This window comes from Lissotriton helveticus, chromosome 3_1, assembly GCF_964261635.1.
Source record: "Lissotriton helveticus chromosome 3_1, aLisHel1.1, whole genome shotgun sequence".
NCBI lineage: Eukaryota > Metazoa > Chordata > Amphibia > Caudata > Salamandridae > Lissotriton > Lissotriton helveticus.
Window position 1 is genome coordinate 1,531,464,729 of NC_136061.1, and position 11,954 is coordinate 1,531,476,682.

Here is an 11,954-nt window from a genome sequence, read left to right on the forward strand (position 1 = left end):
TTGAGCCAGCCATCTTTGTGGAGGTACCCAAGTTCAGGGAGGGATTCAGCCACGTGGCGAATAACTGCAGCCGTCACTGGATGGTCCTCGGCGTTGAAACTGCCGCTGACCAAGTTAAACTAATCACTGCTGAAATCAACACCTTAAAAGCAGAAATTACGGCTGATCCGAATTTCGAAAGCGCTAAGGAAACCATCACTAACCTACATACCTCACTCCACGACTTCGACTTAACAACTCAAAATCGAAAACTGGAGAAACTGGCACGAGACATTAGACTGTACGATAAGAAGAAAACTTATCCGTATCTTCAAGAGGACCATTTCAAGCAAGACAATCAAGGCAGATTCCTTAACAGAGGCCGAGGAGCTTCTAGAGGCAGACGTAATTATTATACCTTTTCCGACTCTTCCTACAGCTCGGAAGGTGAACAAGACCAACCCGGTCCCAGCTACCAACAAAACTATCCGGATCCTGGTTACCACCAGCAATATCAGTACAACCCTTTTTTAGGGCAACGCCAGGGCACATGGCGCCCACCTCGAGGCAGAGGAAATTTCTGGCCGCGCGGCCAACAACGTGGATCTCAGCAGAACACCAACACCTGGAATGGGGGGCGTGGCCAACAACAAAAACAAGTACATTTCCAGTCGGAGCCACAGCACGGGGAACGTGTTACCCGCAACAAAACCTACAGATGGTAGTTGGCACCAAAACCTCAGAGGCAGCAATCTATCCCCGTTTAAGACTTCTTGGAGGAGCTCCCCCTGGCACTGACAGCCCGGTTGTGAATATATCGAAACAAACTTTAAACGATGATGAAATTAAAATATTGGAGAAGGGATTATCATATGTCCCCACTAGTCATCCAGATTCTTTTGTTATTCGCACCGAACTGTTTAAATTTTTTCGCAAAATAAGGTTAAAATATTTCTTCCGAAATTCGGCACCAAGTGCACAATCATCTGTAACGGGTCTGAGACCTCCATCAACCTTTGTCCCATTCAGTAGTGCTATGTCACATAATATTCTGGCCTACGAATCGGTTGTGTTACGGGATGTACTGCAACTTCTAGGAACGAAAGGCTACACCAGATTTAACACCAGCAAAAATGAGAAATTGGCCCTACAATCATTGTCTCAGAATACTAAACTTGTCATCAAACCGGCCGACAAGGGCGGCGCCATTGTGGTACAGGACGCCAGTTCGTATGAATCAGAAATTCTCCGCCAATTAAATGACGGAACTAGTTACCATCTACTAAGATCTGATCCTTCTCAGGCAATTGCACGAGAAATTCTCGAAATAACCAAAGCTGGTCTAGATCAAGGGTTCCTATCTGAATTGGAGTTTAATTTTCTGAACAAACCACATCCACGGCTGGCCACTATCTACACCATACCTAAGATACACAAATCAATGGTCGACCCCCCTGGCCGACCTATAGTATCTGGGTGCGGCTCGATCCTCGAGCCCCTGGGGAAATACATTGATTTTTTTCTAAAGCCAATTGCAGAGGCCACTCCGGCCTATTTGCGTGACACCATGCACACTATAAACATCGTGGAACAACTACCCTTTGATGCCAACCAACAACTTCTAGCTACGTGTGACGTCGTGTCACTGTACACGTGCATTCCGCAACAGGAAGCCCTAATGGTTATCACACGTTGCCTGCACCAGCGACCAGCCCCGGTTCAAGTACCGACGGAGTTTATAGTGGCTTTGCTACGCATAGCCATGACTAAGAACTTTTGTCTTCAAGGATAAATTCTATATGCAAACATCGGGAGTTGCCATGGGAGCGCCCTTCGCCCCGGATGTAGCCATTTTATACATGGCAGCCTTCGAACAAGACACTGTACTCAACTCGATCAATCCATTCAGAGACCATCTTGGTCTCTGGATGAGATACATAGACGACATTTTGCTGATATGGCAAGGCGACCTGGAACAACTGATGTTTTTTGGCTGGTTGAACGCTCAATCCCAGTTTCTAAAATTCACCATCCAATCAGACAACCATCAAATCAATTTCTTGGATCTCACAATCTACGAGAACACAGGTCATCTATTGACCAGACTATACCGAAAACCTGCTGAAAGGAATTCACTTCTGCACTACGGCAGCCACCACCCTCGAGCATTGCGAGACAATCTGCCTTTCGGGCAATTTCTACGCTTACGCCGAAATTGCTCCATCAAAGATCATTATTTCACGGAATCGGAAGAACTGAAACAGAGACTTCTGAGTAGAGGCTACCCTAAACAATTGGTTAAGCGAGCAAGGAAAAGAGCCTGGTTTTACCCACGTGAGGAGTTACTGGTCCCTAAGACTGATAAGGACCAAACCGAACAGAGAATCGTATGCGTCACAACTTTTAACACTAAAAGCAATAAAATAAAACGCATCATTAACAACCACTGGGAACTGATATCGGACGATATCCAACAAACAGACCCGCCATTACATGCTTTCAAAAAAGCAAGGAGTGTCAAAGATCATGTGGTCCGCTCTCTCCTTAGGACACCGGAGGCCCCTACCATCAATACTATGTGGAATTTACCTCCAATTTTGGGCCACTTTCGATGCGGCTGCTGCAAAGCCTGTGACAGTACGATACAGACTAAAGAATTTACATATCGTCATCACAAAATTCCGCTCAAAACTCACACCAATTGTAACACGGTCAATATCATTTACGCCATCCTTTGTCCGTGCAATTTGATATACATTGGACAGACTCAGCAAAAGGCTAAAACCAGGATACTTCAACATATGAGTAGAATCCGTTGCCAAGTCCAAGGCGCACCCATGGTTGACCATTTTTCCACAGCAGGTCACTCACCAGAAAGTTTGAAATGGGTAATCATTGAAAGAGCCACACTGGGACCTCGGGGTGGGAGCCTCTCTAACATCTTGAACACTCGGGAACTCAAATGGATGTTCACCTTTGACTCAATTGAATCAGGGCTTAACGAACAGGACAGTTCTTTCTCTCAACTAGCTACTCTGACCTGAATATTGTTCCAGTCCGATCCGTAGTGGCCTTTACCCGCATGTGCGAGGTACGCCATCACTGTTTAGTTTTGAATAATGTCCTACTGCAATCGTTAATGGCCTTTACCCGCATGTGTGAGGTACGCCTTCTGTGTATAGGTCATGCGACTATAATAATGGTTTTAACATCATAATTGTTTAGCATAATGTTCCATTAACTATGTTTGTTAAACAGGTAATTCGGCCCTCTCACGGGCCCTCTACCCTCTGCCGAGAGGTATGCTATGACCAAAGCTATATGTATGTATGATTACATTGTTGTCATAACTGTTCGTGTTTCATGTTGGAACAACACCCACACTGTTATGCTTGTCTCGCACTTAACAATTATTGCAGATTATTCCCGTCGGTCTGGATTTAATCAATTGCACTCGCTAACGCTGCCCCCTTCCTTTAGTGTGACCACTTTTTCCTATGAAAATCTTTGCTAGTCGCTAGCAACGTCACCCTTAACTCAGTATGTTTACTATGTCCATTGTTTACACGTTGCCAAGCTACCTCAGCCAGTCCGCCTACACTATTCGACTTCGTCACGTGACCTTGTTGCCACGGTGATATTATCATACCCGGAAACCGGCCCCGCCACTTTGACGGCAAGCCGCGATCTTAGAGTGATTCAATCCTATGATCGGTAGGGAGGCGTCGGGTGTTGTTTGACCTTCCCGCTCTTGATTCTTCGTCCAGAAGTAATCCAGGCACGGTCTGGTAGTAATCCCAGTGTTTTATGCACCTCCCTCTCCTTAGACTAATATACGAGAGTTTTCTTGCCTGACCGACACGGACCACTATTCCAGCCGGACGTGTCTTCATTACGGAATTTGGGTGAGTCCGGATTCCGTCCTTTATGCTTTATGTAATCTGACCACGCCAGTCGCCCTATGTTGCCTAAATGTGCCTCCGCCTTGCTTTTTGTTAGAATTGAATAACGAAGGTATCTGCGACCCCAATTCCAACCCGCAACATCTTTACAACGACTGATGTAAACCACGGTGAGTTTTTCACCACCATTACCTAGTACCACCCTCTGTTCAATAGCTAGTGCGCTCTTTACAACTTGGATACACTTATTCCACAGATCTATCCGTGGAACTTTTTCCATACTCGATTCGGTCCTGTCAATACCACGTCTGTGGTAAGTTTTTTATTACTTCTATGATGTGATGTATGTAGTCGCTTTTGACTCCTTGGCCCTGACTTTGCTCTGGCACCACGCTGACCAGTCTTTATTAGGGAGCAGTCACCCTTTTTCTTGACACCGTCCACCTTGTTGGATCTGGCTCATCCCCACGTGCTCATGACCAGATAGTATTTAATAATTCTGACGCTTCAGCGCTAATCTAATTTACTGCATTTCCAGCGTTGACACTGTCCCAACTATCCGCATGGGATCTTAATTTATTGACTTTAATTCAACCCTTTTTGGGGTGATGTGCTACAATGTTTGAATTATATACAGGGACTTTGCCTCCCGTATTTACAACATATATTTATATATTAAATAGGTTGTGTGTCCCCTCCAGTCCTGATGAAGACCCTACAGCAAGATAACCACTGATATCTGCACCTTTGAGGGTCGAAACGTCGACATCCGTTCATTCTCGATCGTCAACTCCACACCCCATTGTCTTCATTTATTGGACTGCTTGGAGTATGACCTTTTCTGAATAATTTAATGAACATTTTGGTCTCATTTTTCTGTACATAGTCTGTAACTTTGTCAAATGATCGACAATTGCTGATTTTACTGTCACTTACGAATTTTCACTCTCTCCCTCACCAATTCCCCACAATCACTACACCACCCCTCCCGCTTCCCTCTCTGGGGCACTATGTAAACTATTGATCTATTATTGTGTATATTAATTTTGCATATTCAATACGCATTCCCATTGTGAAGTAAACAATGTGGACTCAATTTATGTTTCTTTGATTATTTTTCATTTGTGTGGTTATATGTTCCATTGCTACTGGGACCCCTCTTCTCACTTACTTAATAACCCAGGTCCCCGTAACTCTAACTGGGTCAACCCCCCTATTAATAATTTAAGCTATTCTGGGGGCAGGTCAGTAAGGTGCCTCCCTTTCTATCTGAAGCTCGGGGAGGGCAAGAACAGGCTTTGCTAGAATGTGCACATCCCACTAGAAGGGCAGGTGTGACCTTGAGTTTCCCTGAGCTACAAACTAGCGAGTGGGGCAGACAGCTAAGTCTGCCATCATGGTTTCGTGCAGAAAGCTTAATCACGTGATTTCAGGGAAACAGTACTTAAAACAGAGAAACGAAAGAACATGGCTCCGGTCACACCAATAGGTTTGAGCAGACAGGGAGTGAATCATTCCTAACTACAATAATACAATGTGAATAATGCAATGCTAACGTGCGGTTATAAGGTTATATTGTATATATTAGGCCAATAACATGTATTCATTGAATTTATATCCCATCAGTAGTGTACGTAGGAGTGCTTTTTCACCCTGCGCATTCAAGTCAAAATATTGGGGGATCCAGAGGGGCATAAATCCAGTCATCAATACTGATTAGGTGCACCACCCAGCAGTAAGCTCAATGTCTGGGAGCATCAGCCTCCCATTATATTGAGAGCTTTGTAGGATCCATAGTGATATTCAGGGATGACATCTATTCCACCCTAGGGTCTGTAACCTCGCATTAATCTTGTCGTACATAGACCGGGCAATGGGATAGTACATGTTTTGGAGGCATACAGTAACTTAGGTAGCAGGATCACTTTGAATAGGGCTGCACGCTGCCTCAATGAGAGGGAAAGTCCCCTCCATCTGTCAACGTCTGTTAAACATTTTGCCAGGACCCTTCTGATGTTTTCACCTCAAATAGGACTGGAATGGTGGTTACTGAGTCAGTCACATAAAGAAGCATGTCATCAGCATAAAGGGATATTTTCTCCTCCGTTGTGTCCGTAGTTGAAATTCGGAATACCCCTATGCTTGAGTGTAGTTGGATCTCACATGCCAAAGTTTCCAATGTCAGGGCAAAGAAAATCGGAGACGCCCAATTATGATAGCAATGGCCACATTTCTGGGGCAGGTGTGGGTGATTTGGTGGACAGGCGGAAAGTTTAGGTACCCACCTCCACTGTACAGTGTGTGACATTGTTTGACCCCAATTATCATTATTATTCTGAATGATGTATTTTATGCCTTTTAGATGATTTTAATAGTAGTTGGCAAATTTTAGAACTATGTTTTTTTATTATATAATTTATTAGTTTTAACGGTGAATGTGATATGTCCTTTCACTATTAAGTTTCATTGCATCGATCATTTGCTATGGTCTACCCGGCTTTTACCATGTACTGTGATAACTTTTGTGACTCTTTTAAAATCGAAATAAAGTTTATAAACTGATCGGAGAAAGGGGACAACCCTGTCTGTTCCCCCAGCCTACTGAGAATTCAGCCAATGCTTTTCCATTCACCCTGGCTGTTGCCATCAGGATTTGGTACAGCACTGCTACCCATCTACAACATTTCGGGCCGAAGCCAAATTTTAGCAGTGTCTGTTCCAGTAGTGTCTAATGGACAGCATCAAATGCTTTATCAGTGTCTAAAGAGAGCAGGACATGGGGAGGCAGTCGGGAAAGCACAGCTGTTAACCATATATGTGTACGTCTCTGGTTGTGACGTGGAGATCTACCATGCATGAATACCGATTGATCACTGTGTATCAATGGTACAATGACTTGTAGGAGACATGTGGTCAGAATAGTGGCTAACAGCTTCGTTTCAACTTACAGTAGGAGAATCGGGCGGTATGAGTCACATATGTCTTTGGGTTCCCCTTCCTTGGGGAGAACTACTATTGTTGCTCTATGGAGGTCTAAAGGTAGTTCCCCCTTCTTATTTACCTCTTGAAAAAGGTTTAGCAGGTGAAGTCGCAATAGATTTGCATAAAGTTTATTGAACTGGTCTGCGATGCCATTGGGACCTGGAGTTTTCCCGTTTCTTAGTTTGGCTATGGCGTCCAGAATCTCACTCAGTATGAGTTCCGTCTCCAGCAACTCTTGTGACTCAGCATCCAGAGTCGGGCTGGGGATCGAGTTCAGATATGTCGCTATGGCCTGTGAATCATGAAGCTGCCTGGCAACATAGAACTGTTTGTAGTATTGAGCAAATTCATCCACTATTAAGTCATCTGTGTTTAGGCAGACCCCAGCCTGATTCACTGTGCTTGGCACCCATCAGGCCTCCTGTCCCCTGCGACCTAGCCATGCAAAAAGTCTACCTGCCTTGTCTCCTCTTTCATACAGGTGGTGTAGAGTGGCCATCATCTGCTGATTGGCCTTCTCCTGTGCCAAGTCCCTATATTTCGCATGACATGTCGCTATCTGCCTCAAAACGAGGGGGTCTGCTGCTGACCCTGGTACAACATGTATGTTTGATTGGCGTATACTCAATTTGCATAAGTTAACTTACCCTAGTATATGGTAGCAGGGACTGTAGCACTTGTAGTGCGATTCTGAGTGTGACAAGGTAAAACGTGTCTCTCAGCCTGCCACTGCAGACTGGTAGAATCTTTTAAAACTACTACCTCGACTTTGCCAGTTCCACAACTGGCAATACCAAACTTCTCTTTTAAAGTGTATAAATCACCAATTCAGCAGGCCTATTGAAACCTAATGCAGGATGCAGCATATTAAAAAAGCATAACGTGTGTTACATGTTCTAACAGTAAAAACTAACAATTGTCGTTTTTACTGTGAGAGGGGCTAGTAGCTCCATTGGCGAATGCAGAGTTGCACGCTGATGACTCAGGTGAGATAACTTCTGAATGGGACTGCTAAAGTTGGTACTTCAAGTTACCAAACAACTTGTTACATTAAACCCGACTTGATTCCGAATCCCAAGTCAAAATAAATGTAACTTGTTGCCACATGCAACTTTTAGAAAGTTGCCACGCATTTGCCCAAGTCTTTCAGTGGCATTTTGCAGATGTTGGCCACAAGACAATCTTCTGCTCTCCTGGGGAGACATGTAAACGGCTTCCAGGACAGGTAACCATAACGGCCTTCCACCGAAGTACGTGTTATGTCTTCTTGGCCTGAAGCCCCACAAGTTGTTAGCCCAATAGGCGAGCTTCTAAGGGAAAGCTGCCTCTGAAGGGAAAATGGTGAACATCCATGACAGGGGCTGCTCTTTTATCTGATTATACAGGTTGGCCTCAGTGACCGAGAAGGGGGAAACACTGGCAAAACAGTTCTTTCCATTGGCATGTAGCCCCCAGATAGCCACAGTTGCAACTAAGCTCCACAAATCAAGAGAGGTATGGATATTTTGAGTAAACTCAAGTGCACAGTGTTTTGGACCTTAAATGGTGTATATCCAAACATAGGCCAACAATATCAGATTGAAGTACTTGCTCTATTGTGCAAGAATACCACTGTCAGTCTCATGAGAATAAAACTGCTTTGTCTCCAGATTTAAACAAGTTGCCTTTCCAGGTACTGCCACTTTATGGTCCACAGGGGCAAATGATATTCATGTCATTGAATATCAAAATCGATCTTCAGAAAAAGCTCCTCAAGATACCCCAGTACCCATTGATGCCTAAAAGGTACGAAGGGATCTGTTCTGTAAAAGCTGATTTGATTAAACAGGGAGCTCTGCTATTTATTGTTAGCCAATGTAACACCCTAATTTTGCCGATATCTAAAGCGGGTAACGCCAATGTGCATACATTTGACTACGGTCTTACAGTGATTAATAATGTGGCTAGCCAAAGCTTACCTATGGTTCCTAACCCCACCAGCATCCTTTCCTGCACCCTTGCGGATGCTCGGTGGTTCACAGTGGTAGACCTTTGCTCAGCCTTCTTTTCTATCCCAATATACAAAGAAAGTCATATTTTTTTTGGAGGGGGATTATATAGTGCAAACTAGACCCACAGGTATCAATGCGCTTTACATGAACACCAGTTGCGTTAGAGATGGACAAATTCATTCTTTTTGTTTTTTGTTTTTAGGTTAGGTACGGGGAAATTACATGATTTGACCAAAATCACAGGATGTTGAGCTTCCCTGCTAAGGCTCGGTTCCCCAGCTTCAAGGTCAACATTTTCTCCCCAGAAGGATCTTGTGTCCGAGGATCTCAAAGTTGACAAAGTCTTCCTCAAGGAGTTACAGAGTCCCCATCTACCTTTTCCCAAGCTCTAAAGAAAGATCTAATCATGTAGGTCTTCTCTGGGATTTCCACTTTGGTTCAACATGTTCATGATTTATTGTTGACATCTATTACTCTAGATCACTGCAAGATAGACTCCATCTCCCTCCTCACCAAATTGGCTAACAAAGGGCATAAGGTTTCAAAGGAAAAAACTGCAGTTTGGTCATCCTCAAGCACGGAACCCTGGTCATGAAATTTCATCTGGCAAGCATCACTTTTCTTCTGACTGTGTTAAAGCCATCCATAAGTTATCCTGTCCCATTACTGTTTCCAAGGTATGTACTTTTCTGGGTATAGCTGGGTACCTCAACATTTGGAATGATCAAGAGAAGTCAAAAATGCATTTGTTAAAAACAAGCAGACATGGACTTCTACAACAGCCATAGGATTTCCTGATTATGTTAAACTCTTTACTGTGTACTGCCATGAATGCAATGGTTTTGCCCTTGGGGTGCTGGTTCAGAACCAAGGAGGGTAGAAAAAACCTGTAGCTACTATTCCTCCTCCTGGGACCCAGTAATGGCTGGGCTCTCACCAAGTTTGCATGCTGTGGACGCTAATCTTGCTAAAACTTCTAAAAATATTATATTGAGTTCTCTTTTGAATGTTGTAGTACCACAAATTTGTTGTTCTCCTCAGCACAATGACTCAACACCTCTTTCCAGCCCAGTGGTCCCAAAAGGAGATCCTAATATTGTCTGCGTTCTACATCACCCATGCCTGTTACCTCATCCTGAACCCCGCTTCAATGATGCCTATCCTTATGGAAGAAGAATCCTGGGATTGTTTAATTGTCATCACTCATGTTACTAAGGCCTGTCTTGATTTGACTGATGTACTCAGTTTCCAATTGTGAATTAATATACTTTGTCCATGGGTCTTGTCTCAGAAATATAAATAGTGTCCTGGTTTTAGGTTGTGCTACGGGCACCGAATACCAATTTGTGGAGAGTTGTCGCTTGCCAAATGTAAGGTCTGTCCAAGTAGCTAAGCTTGTCGCTCTCAACCAAGCTTGCATTCTAGTCAAAGTAAAGATTGGGCCTGTGTACACAAACTCAAAGCATGCATTTGGAGTGACGCGTGACTTTGGGATCCTTATAATGCAACAAGGGTTCTTAACAATAGCTAGAATCCCCATATTAAGAATGGCCAATGTGTTCAAAATCTCCTCTTGCACTACAATTAGCAAAGAAAGTGCCAGTGGTTAAGGGTGCAGGGGCTACAAATGTCTTTAACTGGCAGTGCTGATCCTGTCATTTATGTTGTAAGTACCAATTTATGTCCTGTAATCTCCCTGAAAGATCTTTCTCTGTTGCAGGAACAAGGCTCTGAAAGCGAGAAGCAATACTCAAGCAAATGGAAATTTGAAAAATACCCTGAGGGGTTATAGAGAAACCGTTTTGGGCACCTGGCTTCACCAACATTTCTACTCCCTGCCTTGCATGTTTGTACCATGGAGCAGCCCATGCCGTCAGGGACGGCAAGTTGTGTTCTTTTCTTTTATGGCCCCAAATTATTGTCACTCAAGTGCCACCTGTGTCTCATGATTAGGCCTCCCTGTTTTATGGTATTTATTTTTTAAACATTTCTGTCAGTATTTAGCCATATTTATTGTTTTGCCATTTAATTTGAATTTATCTGTATTTCTTTGGTGTTTCTGAATAAATGAAGCAGTAACTCGTGTATTTGCACATTTATTTAACCAATAAATCTGGACTCGCACTTTAATGTCTGTACGATTTTAGCACTTCTAGCAGCCAAATATAATCAAACTATAAAGCCACATAAAACTATTTGTAGAATAGCAAAAACGTGTTAGGATTTGCAGTAATTCAAGTACATGTAATTGGTTGTTATCTCTATGTGATCTAATTCTTTGCAACTATAGCCTGGGAATTCATGAACAACAAGTAGAGTCACTGAGAAGATGCTCAATTTTCTGCATGTTTCTACTTTTCAAAATAAATACAGACTGGAAACACATTGTTTTCTGTGTGTATTTATCTGTAAAAATCAGTGAAAACTGGGAGCCTTACTCATAATGCTGGGAAAGGGATCAAGACCATCACCACTCCTCCACTTCCCTCTTGTAGCCTTTTTTGTGTACCTCTAGATGGATTTTATTAAAATGCTGAAGTGTGCATCTTATTTTTATGCCTTGGCGAGTGTCTGTTTTAGGGGTGGGTGGAAGCTTACCCCGTGCCAGAGCTGTTTCCATCACAGTAGCAAAACAGCTACGCAGAGATTTCTTCCCTACTTCCAGGTCTCAAATCGAATTTTGTCTGATCGTGGAACTCAATTTCAACAATAGCGAAGAAGGTTTGCAAAGGTTTAGTGATAGATCAGAACCTCCACTGTGCATAGCACCCAGAATCAGCAGACATGTAAAAAGAGGAACAGTGCCACTCTCAAGAGTAAGGAGAAAATGCCTGATACCCGCCTTTAGGACTAGGGTCTCTTACAACAGTACCCACTAAGAAAACAAAGTTGTTTTGTTTCTTTTTAAAGATCTGTTTATTTCAGGTTTATCCCCCAAAAACTTTTAATCAAAGAAGAAGTGGGGACTAGGAGCTAGTTGAGGTCCAGAACCTATGCTCCACGTATGAATCCAGAAATGGGTAACTGTTCCTATAGGGACACAATTCATGTCCGCACAGAAAATGAAAGGGGGAACAGAGGAGTCTAGGTTCTGTTCTCA

The 11,954-nt window shown here is 43.4% G+C and overlaps 1 long non-coding RNA gene across 2 annotated transcripts in view; it reads left to right on the plus strand.

Annotated features, from left to right (window-relative positions):
- The window catches only part of LOC144825029 (uncharacterized), a 28,900-nt gene extending 17,663 nt beyond the window's left edge, over positions 1-11,237 (plus strand). For both annotated transcript variants that reach the window (XR_013609243.1, XR_013609242.1), the window contains 2 exons: positions 9,057-9,531; positions 10,575-11,237. This is a non-coding gene — a long non-coding RNA (uncharacterized LOC144825029). The remainder of the gene's footprint in view (positions 1-9,056; positions 9,532-10,574) is intronic.
- Positions 11,238-11,954: the final 717 nt, after the last annotated feature.